Here is a 14,037-nt window from a genome sequence, read left to right on the forward strand (position 1 = left end):
TCGAAATAAGAGTCTAGTTCCAGTGTTGTTGTGGCAATTCTCAAAACAGATCTTTGCTCAATTCTTTGTTTATATTTGGCGGGCCGGATTAAAGGGACGAATGGGCCATAGCGTGCCCACAGCTGAGCTATAATGCAGAAGAGTGAGCATTAAATTATTCATATAGTTTTGAATATTGACACATATGAACGTCACCCCTCCTCTCCATCGAACATATTTTAGAGGAATATGAACTCAAAAGGCGAGCAGATAATACATTTTAAAACATGTAAGAGTAGACTACTCAAACATGGGCTGTTACAATTATAACACATCTATTTTCAACAATATCATAACAAAAAAAAACGGTATTAAACGTATCAAAGGATTAACACTTACATTCTCGTTTAGTGGGAGGGGTGTTGTTGATCACCCTTTGTTGCCAGTTCGTCCAAGTCTAGTTCCAGTTAAAATAGATCTTTGCTCAATTCTGTGTTTATATTTGGCAGGCCGGAGTAAAGGGACGAATGGGCTGGATGTGGCACCCAGGCCATAGCTTGCCCACCACTGAGCTATAATGCAAAAGTAAGCATGAGTGAGCATAAAAATATTCACATAGTTTATTTCTAGAAATATTTATGGACTTACTTACACATAAATCTGCAAACAGGATTTTATGCTCTGGAGAAGTGGTGAAATTTACGTTTAAGTGGGCTCTTCCGGGATTTGAACCCAGGACCTCTCGCACCCTAAGCGAGAATCATACCCCTAGACCGACAAGCCATGAGAACCTAGGTCTTATAATGCTGATAAGAAACTGCACAACACCATCGCATAAAGAATATGGGATTTACAATATTTAACTATGAAGGATAAAACACTGAAAAACACTGAATATTGACAACATATGAACGTCACCCCCCTCTCCATCGACATATTTTAGCGGAATATGAACTCAAAAGGGTAGCAGATGATGCATTTTAAAATATATATGTGTTGGAACTAAGAGTAGAACATATGTACGTCAGCCCTCCTCAACATCCACATATTTTACAATCACACATTTACAATATTAACCATGAAGGATGAAAAACACTGAATATTGACAACATGTTAACGTCACCCCCCCCCCCCCCATCGACATATTTTACAAGCACACATCTACACACATTTGCAATATTTACTATGAAGAATAAAACACTGAATATTGACAACAAGTGGACGTCACCCCCCCCCCCCCCCCAAATAGACATATGTCACAATCACATATTTACACACATTTGCAATATTAACTCTGAAGGATAAAACACTGAATATTGACAACATGTGAACGTCACCCCCCCCCCCCCCCCCCCTCCATCGACATATTAAACAAGCACACATTTACACACATTTGCACTATTTACTATGTAGGATAAAACACTGAATATTGACAACAAGTGAACGTCCCCCCCCCAACCCCCCCCCCCAAATAGACATATGTCACAATCACATATTTACACACATTTACAATATTAACTATGAAGGATAAAACACTGAATATTGACAACATATAATCGTTACCCCAACCCCCCCATGGGACATATTTTACAATCACATATATTTTACAATCATACATTTACAATATTAACTATGAAGAATAAAAAACTGAATATTGACAACATACAAACATCACCCCCCCCCCCCACGTAGACATATTTTTGCGAAATTTGAACTCGAAGGGCGAGCATATGATGCATTTAAAAACATAAATGTGTTGAAACTAAGAGTAGACTACTCAACATGGGCTGTTATAATCATAACACATCTATTTTCAACAATATCATAACAAAAAACAGTATTAAACGTATCAATGGATTAACACTTCATTCTCGTTTAGTGGGAGGGGTGTTGTTGATCACTGTTTGTTGCCAGTGTGTCCAAGTCTAGTTCCAATCAAAACAGATTTATGCTCAATTCTGTGTTTATATTTGGCGGCCGGATTAAAGGGACCAACGGCCGGATGTGGCCTCTGGGCCATAGCTTGTCCACCCTTGAGCTATAATGCAAAAGTAAGCATAAAAATATTCATATAGTTTATCTCCAGATCTATTTAAGGACTTACTTAGACAATAAATCTGCAAACTGGATTGGACGTTCTGGAGAGGTGGTGTACTTTACTTTAAAGTGGGCTGGTCCGGGATTTGAACCCGGGACCCTCTCGCACCCAAAGCGAGAATCATACCCCTAGACCAACGAGCCACGTGGAACAACGGTATAATAACGCTGATAAGAAACTGCACAATACCGTCGCTTAAGAATATGGGATTTACAATATTAACTATGAAGGATAAAACACTGAATATTGACAACATATGAACCTTACCCCCCCCCCCTCTACATCCACATATTTTACAATCACACATTTACTATATTTACTATGCATGATAAAAAACTGAATATTGACAACATATTAAGCCCCCCCCCCCACCCTCTACATCCCCATATTTTACAATCACACATTTAAACACATTTACAATATTAACTATGAGGAGGATAAAACACTGACTATTGACAACATTGAAACATCACCCCCCTATCCATCCACATATTTTTACAATCACACATTTACAATATTTACTATGAAGGATAAAACACTGAATATTAATAATAAATAACCCCCCACCCCACATAGACATATTTTAGAGAAATTTGAACTCGAAGGGCGAGCACATGATGCATTTTAATGAAGAAGGCCTCGCCCAGGAATTGAACCCAGGATCCCTCGCACCCTAAGCGAGAATCATACCCCTAGACCAACAAACCATTGTGGGATGCAGGTCTTATAACGCTAGTAAAAACCTGCACAATACCATCGCATAAAGAATATGGGATTTACAATATTAACTATGAATGATAAAACACTGAATATTGACAACATATGAACGTCACCCCCCCTCTACATCGACCTATTTTAGCGGAATATGAACTCAAAAGGGCGAGCAGATGATATATTTTTAAACAATGGGATAGGTTGATTGGCAACACTAAATTGGCCCTAGTGTGTGAATGTGAGTGTGAATGTTGTCTGTCTATCTGTGTTGGCCCTGCGATGAGGTGGCGACTTGTCCAGGGTGTACCCTGCCTTCCGCCCGATTGTAGCTGAGATGGGCGCCAGCGCCCCCGCAACCCGAAAGGGAATAAGCGGTAGAAAATGGATGGATGGATGGGATAGGTTGATTGGCAACACTAAATTGGCCCTAGTGTGTGAATGTGAGTGTGAATGTTATCTATCTATCTGTGTTCGCCCTGCGATGAGATGGCGACTTGTCCAGGGTGTACCCCGCCTTCCGCCCGATTGTAGCTGCGATAGGCGCCAGAGCCCCCCGCGACTCCAAAAGGGAATAAGCGGTAGGAAATGGATGGATGGACATGTGTTTGAAATAAGAGTAGACTACTCAAACATGGACTGTTATAATCATAACACACCTATTTTCAACAATATCATAACAAAAAAACAGTATTAAACGTATCAAAGGGTTAACACTTACATTCTCGTTTAGTGGGAGGGGGTGTTGTTGATCACCCTCCGTTGCCAGTGCATCCAGTCTAGTTCCAGTTTTTTTGTGGCAATTCTCAAAACTGAACTTTGCTCAATTCGTTTTTTATTTTCAGTGGGCCGGTTTAAAGGGACCAATGGGCCGGATGTGGCCCCTGGGTCATAGTTCAGCCACCCCTGAGCTATACTGCAGAAGACTGAATATAACAATATCCATATAGTTTATCCCCCCAGAACTATTTATGGATTTAACTTACACATGAAACTGCAAATTGGAATCGACGCTCCAAAGAGTTGGTGAACTATACATTCAATGGAGAAGGGATCGTCTAGGATTTGAACCCGCATCTCTTCGCACCCTAAGCGACATACCCCTAGACCAATGAGCCATGAGAGTTAAAGGTCTTATAATGCCAATAAGAAACTGCACAATACCGTCGCATAAACAGTTATGGATTTACAATATTAACTATGAAGGATAAAACACTGAATATTGACAACATATGAACGTCACCCCCCCTCTCCATCGACATATTTGAGCAGAATATGAACTCAAAAGGCGAGCAGATGATGCATTTTAAAACATATATGTGTTGGAACTAAGACTAGACTACTCAAACATGGGCTGTTTTAATCATAACACATCTGTTTTCAACAATATCATAACAAAAATACAGTATTAAACGTATCAAAGGATTAACACTTTCATTCTCTTTTAGTGGGAGGGGTGTTGTTGATCACTGTTTGTTGCCAGTGTGTCCAAGTCTCGTTCCAGTTTTGTTGTGGCAATTATTTTTTTGTATTCAGTGGTCCGGATTTAAGGGACCAATGGGCCGGATGTGGCCCCTGGGAAGTAGTTTGGCCGCACCTCAGCTATAATGCAAAAGACTGAATATAACAATATCCATATAGTTTATCCCCAGTACTATTTATGAACTTAATTACACATGAAACTGCAAACTGGAATTGGCGCTCCAAAGAGTTGGTGAACTTTACATTAAATGAAAAAGGGCTCGTCCGGGAGTTGAACCCGGGACCTCTCGCACCCTAAGCGAGAATCATACCACTAGACCAACGAGCCACGAGATCAACTAGTCTTATAACGCTAGGAAGAAACTGCACAATACCATCGCATAAAGAATATGGGATTTACAATATTAACTATGAAGGTTAAAACACTGAATACATCCACATATTTTTCAATCACACATTTGCACTATTTACTATGTAGGATAAAACACTAAATATTGATAACACGTGAATTTTACAATCACATATTTTACAATCACATATTTTACAATCACATATGTTTTACAATCATACATTTACAATATTAACTATGAAGAATAAATCACTGAATATTGACAGCATACAAACATCATCCCCCCCCCCCCCCACATAGACATATTTTTGCGAAATTTGAACTCGAAGGGCGAGCACATGATGCATTTTAAAACATACATGTGTTGAAACTAAGAGTAGACTACTCAAACATGGGCTGTTATAATCATAACACATCTATTTTCAACAATATCATAACAAAAAAAACAGTATTAAACGTATCAAAGGATTAACACTTTCATTCTCGTTTAGTGGGAGGGGTGTTGTTGATCACCCTTCGTTGACAGTGCGTCCAAGTCTAGTTCCAGTCAAAACAGATCTTTGCTCAATTCTGTGTTTATATTTGGCGGGCCGGATTAAAGGGACCAACGGGCCAGATGTGGCCCCCGGGCCATAGCTCTCCCACCCCTGAGCTATAATACAAAAGTAAGCATAAACATTTTCATATAGTTTATCCGCAGATCTATTTATGGTCTTACTTATACATAAATCTTGAAACTGGAGTTTGCGCTCCGGAGAGCTGGTGAATTTTACATTTAAGTGAGAATCATACCCCCAGACCAACAAACCCTGTGGGTTTACAGGTTTTAATATGCCAATAAGAAACTGCACAATACCGTCGCATAAACAATTATGGATTTACAATATTAACTATGAAGGATAAAACACTGAATATTGACAACATATGAACATCACCCCCCCTCTCCATCGACATATTTGAGCGGAATATGAACTCAAAAGGCGAGCAGATGATGCATTTCAAAACATATATGTGTTGGAACTAAGAGTAGACTACTCAAACATGGGCTGTTACAGTCATAACACATCTATTTTCAACAATATCATAACAAAGAAACAGTATTAAACGTATCAAAGGATTAACACTTTCATTCTCTTTTGGTGGGAGAGGTGTTGTTGATCACTGTTTGTTGCCAGTGCGTCCAAGTCTCAATCCAGTTTTGTTGTGGCATATCTCAAATCAAATCTTTGCTCAATTCTGTGTTTATATTTGGGGGGCCGGATGTGGCCTCTGGGCCGTAGTCCGGTCACCCCTGAGCTATAATGCAAAAGACTGAACATAACAATATTCATACAGTTTATCTCCAGAACTATTTATGGACTTAATTACACATGAAACTGCAAACTGGATTTAACACTCCAAAGAATTGGTGAACTTTATATTTAATGAAGAAGGGCTCATCCGGGATTTGAACCCGGGACCTCTCGCACCCAAAGCGAGAATCATACCCCTAGACCAACGAGCCACGTGGGTCCCTGGTCTTATAACGCTGATAAGAAACTGCACAATCCCGTCACATAAAGCATATGGGATTTACAATATTAACTATGAAGGATAAAACATTGAATATTGAAAACATGTGAACGTCACCCCCCCCTCTCAATCGACATATTTTCCAAGCACACATTTACACACATTTACAATATTAACTATGAAGGATAAAAAACCCAAAATTGACAACATATGAATGTCACCCACAACCCCCCCCCCCCCCCTCCCCCCACCCACACCCCTCCCCCCACACATAGAAGGGCAAGCTTATGATGCATTTTAAAACATATATGTGTTGGAAATGAGAGTAGACTACTCAAACATGGGCTGTTATAATCATAACACACCTATTTTTAACAATATCATAAAAAAAAACAGTATTAAACTTATCAAAGGGTTAACACTTACATTCTCGTTTAGTGGGAGGGGTGTTGTTTGATCACTGTTTCTTGCCAGTTCGTCCAAGTCTAGTTCCAGTCAAAACATATCTTTGCTCAATTCTGTGTTTATATTTGGCGGGCCGGATTAAAGGGACCAACGGGCCGGATGTGGCCCCCGGGCCATAGCTTGCCCACCCCTGAGGTATTATGCAAAAGCGTGAGCATAAAAATATTCATATAATTTATCTCCAGAACTATTTCTGGACTTACTTACACATAAATCTGCAAACTGGATTTGACGTTCTAGAGCAGTGGTTCTCAACCTTTATTCAGTGATGTACCCCCTGAGGAACATTTTTTTAATTCAAGTACCCCCTAATTAGAGCAAAGCATTTTTGGTTACAAAAAAAGAGATAAAGAAGTATAATAAAGCACTATGTGTAACCGGTGGTCTTTTCCTCCGCGTTGTGTGTGATTAATGGAACACGACCGACACCATGGTTTTCTCCTCTGCACTTTACTGACAATACAGAATACAATTGTCATCAAAAACTTTCTGCCATTGTCGAGGCCCTCTCCTGTTATATTAACTATGAAGGATAAAACACTGAATATTGACAACATATGAACGTCACACCCACCCCTCCCACCTTTACATAGACATATTTTAACGCAATTTTGAACTCTAAGGGCGAGCACATGATGCATTTTAAAACATATGTTCGAAATAAGAGTCTAGTTCCAGTGTTGTTGTGGCAATTCTCAAAACAGATCTTTGCTCAATTCTGTGTTTATATTTGGCGGGCCGGATTAAAGAGACCAACGGGCCATAGCGTGCCCACAGCTGAGCTATAATGCAGAAGAGTGACCATTAAATTATTCATATAGTTTTGAATATTGACACATATGAACGTCACCCCTCCTCTCCATCGAACATATTTTAGAGGAATATGAACGCACAAGGCGAGCAGATGATGCATTTTAAAAACATACATGTGTTAGAACTAAGAGTAGACTACTCAAACATGGGCTGTTACAGTCATAACACATCTATTTTCAACAATATCATAACAAAGAAACGGTATTAAATGTATCAAAGGATTAACACTTACATTCTCGTTTAGTGGGAGGGGTGTTGTTGATCACTGTTTGTTGCCAGTTCGTCCAAGTCTAGTTCCAGTCAAAACAGATTTATGCTCAATTCTGTGTTTATACTTGGCGGGCCTGATTAAAGGGACCAACGGGCCGGATGTGCCTCTGGGCCATAGCTTGCCCACCCCTGAGCTATAATGCAAAAGTAAGCATAAAAAATATTCATATAGTTTGTCTCCAGATCTATTTCTGGACTTACTTAGACATAAATCTGCAAACTGGATTGGACGTTCTGGAGAGGTGGTGTACTCTACTTTAAAGTGGGCTCGTCCGGGATTTGAACCCAGGACCTCTCGCACCCAAAGCGAGAATCATACCCCTAGACCAACGAGCCCTGTGGAACATGTGTATTATTACGCTGATTAGAAACTTCACAATACCGTCGCTTAAGAATATGGGATTTACAATTTCAACTATGCAGGATAAAAAACTGAATATTGACAACATATAAACGCCCCCCCCCCCCTACATCCACATATTTTACAATCACACATTTACACACATTTACAATATTAACTATGAAGGCTTAAATCACTGAATATTGACAACATTAAAACATCACCCCCCCTATCCATCGACAAATTTTACAATCACGCATTTAGAATATTAACTATGAAGGATAAAACACTGAATATTGACAACATATGAACGTCACACCCAACCCTCCCACCTTTACATAGACATATTTTAACGCAATTTTGAACTCTAAGGGCGAACACATGATGCATTTTAAAACATATGTGTTCGAATAAGAGTCTAGTTCCAGTGTTGTTGTGGCAATTCTCAAAACAGATCATTGCTCAATTCTGTGTTTATATTTGGCGGGCCGGATTAAAGGGACCAACGGGCCATAGCGTGCCCACAGCTGAGCTATAATGCAGAAGAGTGAGCATTAAATTATTCATATAGTTTTGAATATTGACACATATGAACGTCACCCCTCCTCTCCATCGAAAATATTTTAGAGGAATATGAACTCAAAAGGCGAGCAGATGATGCATTTTAAAACATACATGTGTTAGAACTAAGAGTGGACTACTCAAACATGGGCTGTTATAATCATAACACATCTATTTTCAACAATATCATAACAAAAAAAAAAACGGTATTAAACGTATCAAAAGATTAACACTTTCGTTCTCGTTTAGTGGGAGGGGTGTTGTTGATCACCGTTTGTTGCCAGTTCGTCCAAGTCTAGTTCCAGTCAAAATAGATCTTTGCTCATTTCTGTGTTTATATTTGGCAGGCCAGAGTAAAGGGACGAATGGGCTGGATGTGGTCCCCAGGCCATAGCTTGCCCACCACTGAGCTATAATGCAAAAGTAAGCATGAGTGAGCATAAAAATATTCACATAGTTTATCTCTAGAAATATTTATGGACTTACTTACACATAAATCTGCAAACAGGAATTTATGCTCTGGAGAAGTGGGGAAATTTACGTTTTGTGGGCTCGTCCGGGATTTGAACCCGGGACCTCTCGCACCCTAAGCGAGAATCATACCCCTAGACCAACGAGCCATGAGGACCTTCGTCTTATAATGCTGGTGAGAAACTGCACAACACCATCGCATAAAGAATATGGGATTTACAATATTTAACTATGAAGGATAAAACACTGAATATTGACCACATATGAACGTCACCCCCCCCCCCCCCCCCCCTCCATCGACATATTTTAGCGGAATATGAACTCAAAAGGCGAGCAGATGATGCATTTTAAAACATATATGTGTTAGAACTAAGAGTAGAACATATGAACGTCACCCCTCCTCTACGTCCACATATTTTACAATCACACATTTACAATATTAACCATGAAGGATGAAAAACACTGAATATTGACAAAATGTTAACGTCACCCCCCCCCCCCCCTCTCCATCGACATATTTTACAAGCACACATCTACACACATTTGCAATATTTACTATGAAGAATAAAACACTGAATATTGACAACAAGTGAACGTCACCCCCCCCACCCCCCTCTACATAGACATATGTTACAATCACATATTTACACACATTTACAATATTAACTATGAAGGATAAAACACTGAATATTGACAACATATAATCGTTACCCCAACCCCCCATGGACATATTTTACAATCACACATATTTTACAATCATACATTTACAATATTAACTATGAAGAATAAAACAATGAATATTGACAACATACAAACATCACCCCCCCCCCCCCCCCCCGCCCCCACGTAGACGTATTTTTGCGAAATTTGAACTCGAAGGGCGAGCATATGATGCATTTTAAAACATAAATGTGTTGAAACTAAGAGTAGACTACTCAAACATGGGCTGTTACAATCATAACACATCTATTGTTAACAATATCATAACAAAGAAACGGTATTAAATGTATCAAAGGATTAACACTTACATTCTCGTTTAGTGGGAGGGGTGTTGTTGATCACTGTTTGTTGCCAGTTCGTCCAAGTCTAGTTCCAGTCAAAACAGATTTATGCTCAATTCTGTGTTTATACTTGGCGGGCCTGATTAAAGGGACCAACGGGCCGGATGTGGCCTCTGGGCCATAGCTTGACCACCCCTGAGCTATAATGCAAAAGTAAGCATAAAAATATTCATATAGGTTATCTCCAGATCTTTTTATGGACTTACTTAGACATAAATCTGCAAACTGGATTGGACGTTCTGGAGAGGTGGTGTACTCTACTTTAAAGTGGGCTCGTCCGGGATTTGAACCAAGGACCTCTCGCACCCAAAGCGAGAATCATACCCCTAGACCAACGAGCCCTGTGGAACATGCATATTATAACGCTGATTAGAAACTTCACAATACCGTCGCTTAAGAATATGGGATTTACAATTTCAACTATGCAGGATAAAAAACTGAATATTGACAACATATAAACGCCCCCCCCCCCCCTACATCCACATATTTTACAATCACACATTTACACACATTTACAATATTAACTATGAAGGCTTAAATCACTGAATATTGACAACATTAAAACATCACCCCCCCTATCCATCGACATATTTTACAATCACGCATTTAGAATATTAACTATGAAGGATAAAACACTAAATATTGACAACATATGAACGTCACACCCACCCCTCCCACCTTTACATAGACATATTTTAACGCAATTTTGAACTCTAAGGGCGAACACATGATGCATTTTAAAACATATGTTCGAAATAAGAGTCTAGTTCCAGTGTTGTTGTGGCAATTCTCAAAACAGATCTTTGCTCAATTCTGTGTTTATATTTGGCGGGCCGGATTAAAGGGACCAACGGGCCATAGCGTGCCCCCAGCTGAGCTATAATGCAGAAGAGTGAGCATTAAATTATTCATATAGTTTTGAATATTGACACATATGAACGTCACCCCTCTTCTCCATCGAAAATATTTGAGAGGAATATGAACTCAAAAGGCGAGCAGATGATGCATTTTAAAACATACATGTGTTAGAACTAAGAGTAGACTACTCAAACATTGGCTGTTATAATCATAACACATCTATTTTCAACAATATCATAACAAAAAAAAAACGGTATTAAACGTATCAAAAGATTAACACTTTCGTTCTCGTTTAGTGGGAGGGGTGTTGTTGATCACCGTTTGTTGCCAGTTCGTCCAAGTCTAGTTCCAGTCAAAATAGATCTTTGCTCATTTCTGTGTTTATATTTGGCAGGCCGGAGTAAAGGGACGAATGGGCTGGATGTGGTCCCCAGGCCATAGCTTGCCCACAACTGAGCTATAATGCAAAAGTAAGCATGAGTGAGCATAAAAATATTCACATAGTTTATCTGTAGAAATATTTATGGACTTACTTACACACAAATCTGCAAACAGGAATTTATGCTCTGGAGAAGTGGTGAAATTTACGTTTTGTGGGTTCATCCGGGATTTGAACCCGGGACCTCTCGCACCCAAAGCAAGAATCATACCCCTAGACCAACTAGCCACGTGGAACATGGGTGTAATAACGCTGATAAGAAACTGCACAATACCGTCGCTTAAGAATATGGGATTTACAATATTAACTATGAAGGATAAAACACTGAATATTGACAACATTGAAACATCACCTCCCTATCCATCCACATATTTTACAATCACACATTTACAATATTTACTATACAGAGTAAAAAACTCTCCTCTCTGAGCTGCTACCTTACCGTGGTAGAGGAGTTTGCGTGTCCCAATGATCCTAGGAGCTATGTTGTCTGGGGCCTTTCATGCCCCCTGGTAGGGTCTCCCAAGACAAACAGGTCCTAGGTGAGTGATCAGACAAAGAGCAGCTCAAAGACTTCTATGGAATTACAACAAAATGAACCCAGATTTCCCTCGCCCGGACGTGGGTCACCGGGGCCCCGCTCTGGAGCCAGGCCCGGAGTTGGGGCACGATGGCGAGCGCCTGGTGGTCGGGCCTGTCCCCATGGGGCCCGGCCGGGCACAGCCCGAAGAGGCAACGTGGGTCATCCCTCCAATGGGCTCACCACTCATAGGAGGGGCCATAGAGGTCGGGTGCATTGTGAGCTGGGCGGCAGCCGAAGGCAGGGCACTTGGCGGTCCGATCCTCGGCTACAGAAGCTAGCTCTTGGCACGTGGAACGTCACCTCACTGGGGGGGAAGGAGCCTGAGCTAGTGCGCGAGGTGGAGAAGTTCCGGCTGGATATAGTCGGACTCACCTCGACGCACAGCAAGGGCTCTGGAACCAGTTCTCTCGAGAGGGACTGGACCCTCTTCCACTCTGGCGTTGCCGGTAGTGAGAGGCGACGGGCTGGGGTGGCAATTCTCGTTTCCCCCCAGCTCAAAGCCTGCACGTTGGAGTTCAACCCAGTGGACGAGAGGGTAGCTTCCCTTCGCCTTCGGGTGGGGGGACGGGTCCTGACTGTTGTTTGTGCTTACGCACCAAACAGCAGTTCAGAATACCCACCCTTTTTGGGAACACTCGAGGGAGTACTAGAAAGTGCTCCCCCGGGGGATTCCCTTGTCCTACTGGGAGACTTCAACGCTCATGTTGGCAACGACAGTGAAACCTGGAGAGGCGTGATTGGGAAGAATGGTCGCCCGGATCTAAACCCGAGTGGTGTTTTGTTATTGGACTTTTGTGCTCGTCACGGATGGTCCATAAAAAACACCAGGTTCAAACATAAGGGTGTCCATATGTGCACTTGGCACCAGGACACCCTAGGCCGCAGTTCCATGATCGACTTTGTAGTTGTGTCATCGGATTTGCGGCCTTATGTTTTGGACACTCGGGTGAAGAGAGGGGCGGAGCTTTCTACCGATCCCCACCTGGTGGACAGTTGGCTGCGATGGTGGGGGAGGATGCCGGACAGACCTGGCAGGCCCAAGCGCATTGTGAGGGTCTGCTGGGAACGTCTGGCAGAGTCTCCTGTCAGAAAGAGTTTCAATTCACACCTCCGGGAGAACTTTGAACATGTCACGAGGGAGGTGCGGGACATTGAGTCCGAGTGGACCATGTTCCGAACCTCTATTGTCGAGGCGGCTGATTGGAGCTGTGGCCGCAAGGTTGTTGGTGCCTGTCGTGGCGGTAATCCCAGAACCCGTTGGTGGACACCAGCAGTGAGGGATGCCGTCAAGCTGAAGAAGGAGTCCTATCGGGTTCTTTTGGCTCATAGGACTCCGGAGGCAGTGGACGGGTACCGACGGGCCAAGCGGTGTGCAGCTTTAGCGGTCGCGGAGGCAAAAACTCGGACATGGGAAGAGTTCGGGGAAGCCATGGAAAACGACTTCCGAACGGCTTCGAAGCGATTCTGGACGGCGCCTCAGGAAGGGGAAGCAGTGCACTATCAACACCGTGTATGGTGCGGATGGAGTTCTGCTGACTTCGACTGCGGATGTTGTGGATCGGTGGAGGGAATACTTCGAAGACCTCCTCAATCCCACCAACACGTCTTTCTTTGAGGAAGCGGTGCCTGGGGAATCTGTAGTGGACTCTCCTATTTCTGGGGCTGAGGTCGCTGAGGTAGTTAAAAAGCTCCTCGGCGGCAAGGCCCCGGGGGTGGATGAGATCCGCCCGGAGTTCCTTAAGGCTCTGGATGCTGTGGGGCTGTCTTGGTTGACAAGACTCTGCAGCATCGCGTGGACATCGGGGGCGGTACCTCTGGATTGGCAGACCGGGGTGGTGGTCCCTCTCTTTAAGAAGGGGGACCGGAGGGTGTGTTCCAACTATCGTGGGATCACACTCCTCAGCCTTCCCGGTAAGGTTTATTCAGGTGTACTGGAGAGGAGGCTTCGCCGGATAGTCGAACCTCGGATTCAGGAGGAACAGTGTGGTTTTCGTCCTGGTCGTGGAACTGTGGACCAGCTCTATACTCTCGGCAGGGTTCTTGAG

The 14,037-nt window shown here is 42.3% G+C and overlaps 6 non-coding genes across 6 annotated transcripts; all 6 read right to left on the minus strand.

Moving 5' to 3' along the window:
- Window positions 1-2,147: 2,147 nt before the first annotated feature.
- On the minus strand, window positions 2,148-2,220 carry trnap-ugg (transfer RNA proline (anticodon UGG)). Its single transcript has one exon. It is a non-coding gene; the product is annotated as a tRNA-Pro (tRNA).
- Window positions 2,221-4,526: 2,306 nt separating this feature from the next.
- Window positions 4,527-4,598, minus strand: trnap-agg (transfer RNA proline (anticodon AGG)). The gene has a single exon. It is a non-coding gene; the product is annotated as a tRNA-Pro (tRNA).
- Window positions 4,599-6,051: 1,453 nt separating this feature from the next.
- On the minus strand, window positions 6,052-6,123 carry trnap-ugg (transfer RNA proline (anticodon UGG)). The gene has a single exon. It is a non-coding gene; the product is annotated as a tRNA-Pro (tRNA).
- A 1,820-nt stretch (window positions 6,124-7,943) lies between these two features.
- trnap-ugg (transfer RNA proline (anticodon UGG)) lies at window positions 7,944-8,015 on the minus strand. Its single transcript has one exon. It is a non-coding gene; the product is annotated as a tRNA-Pro (tRNA).
- Window positions 8,016-9,128: 1,113 nt separating this feature from the next.
- On the minus strand, window positions 9,129-9,200 carry trnap-agg (transfer RNA proline (anticodon AGG)). The gene has a single exon. It is a non-coding gene; the product is annotated as a tRNA-Pro (tRNA).
- A 1,181-nt stretch (window positions 9,201-10,381) lies between these two features.
- trnap-ugg (transfer RNA proline (anticodon UGG)) lies at window positions 10,382-10,453 on the minus strand. The gene has a single exon. It is a non-coding gene; the product is annotated as a tRNA-Pro (tRNA).
- Window positions 10,454-14,037: the final 3,584 nt, after the last annotated feature.

Source organism: Nerophis ophidion, linkage group LG11, assembly GCF_033978795.1.
Source record: "Nerophis ophidion isolate RoL-2023_Sa linkage group LG11, RoL_Noph_v1.0, whole genome shotgun sequence".
NCBI classification, from domain to species: domain Eukaryota; kingdom Metazoa; phylum Chordata; class Actinopteri; order Syngnathiformes; family Syngnathidae; genus Nerophis; species Nerophis ophidion.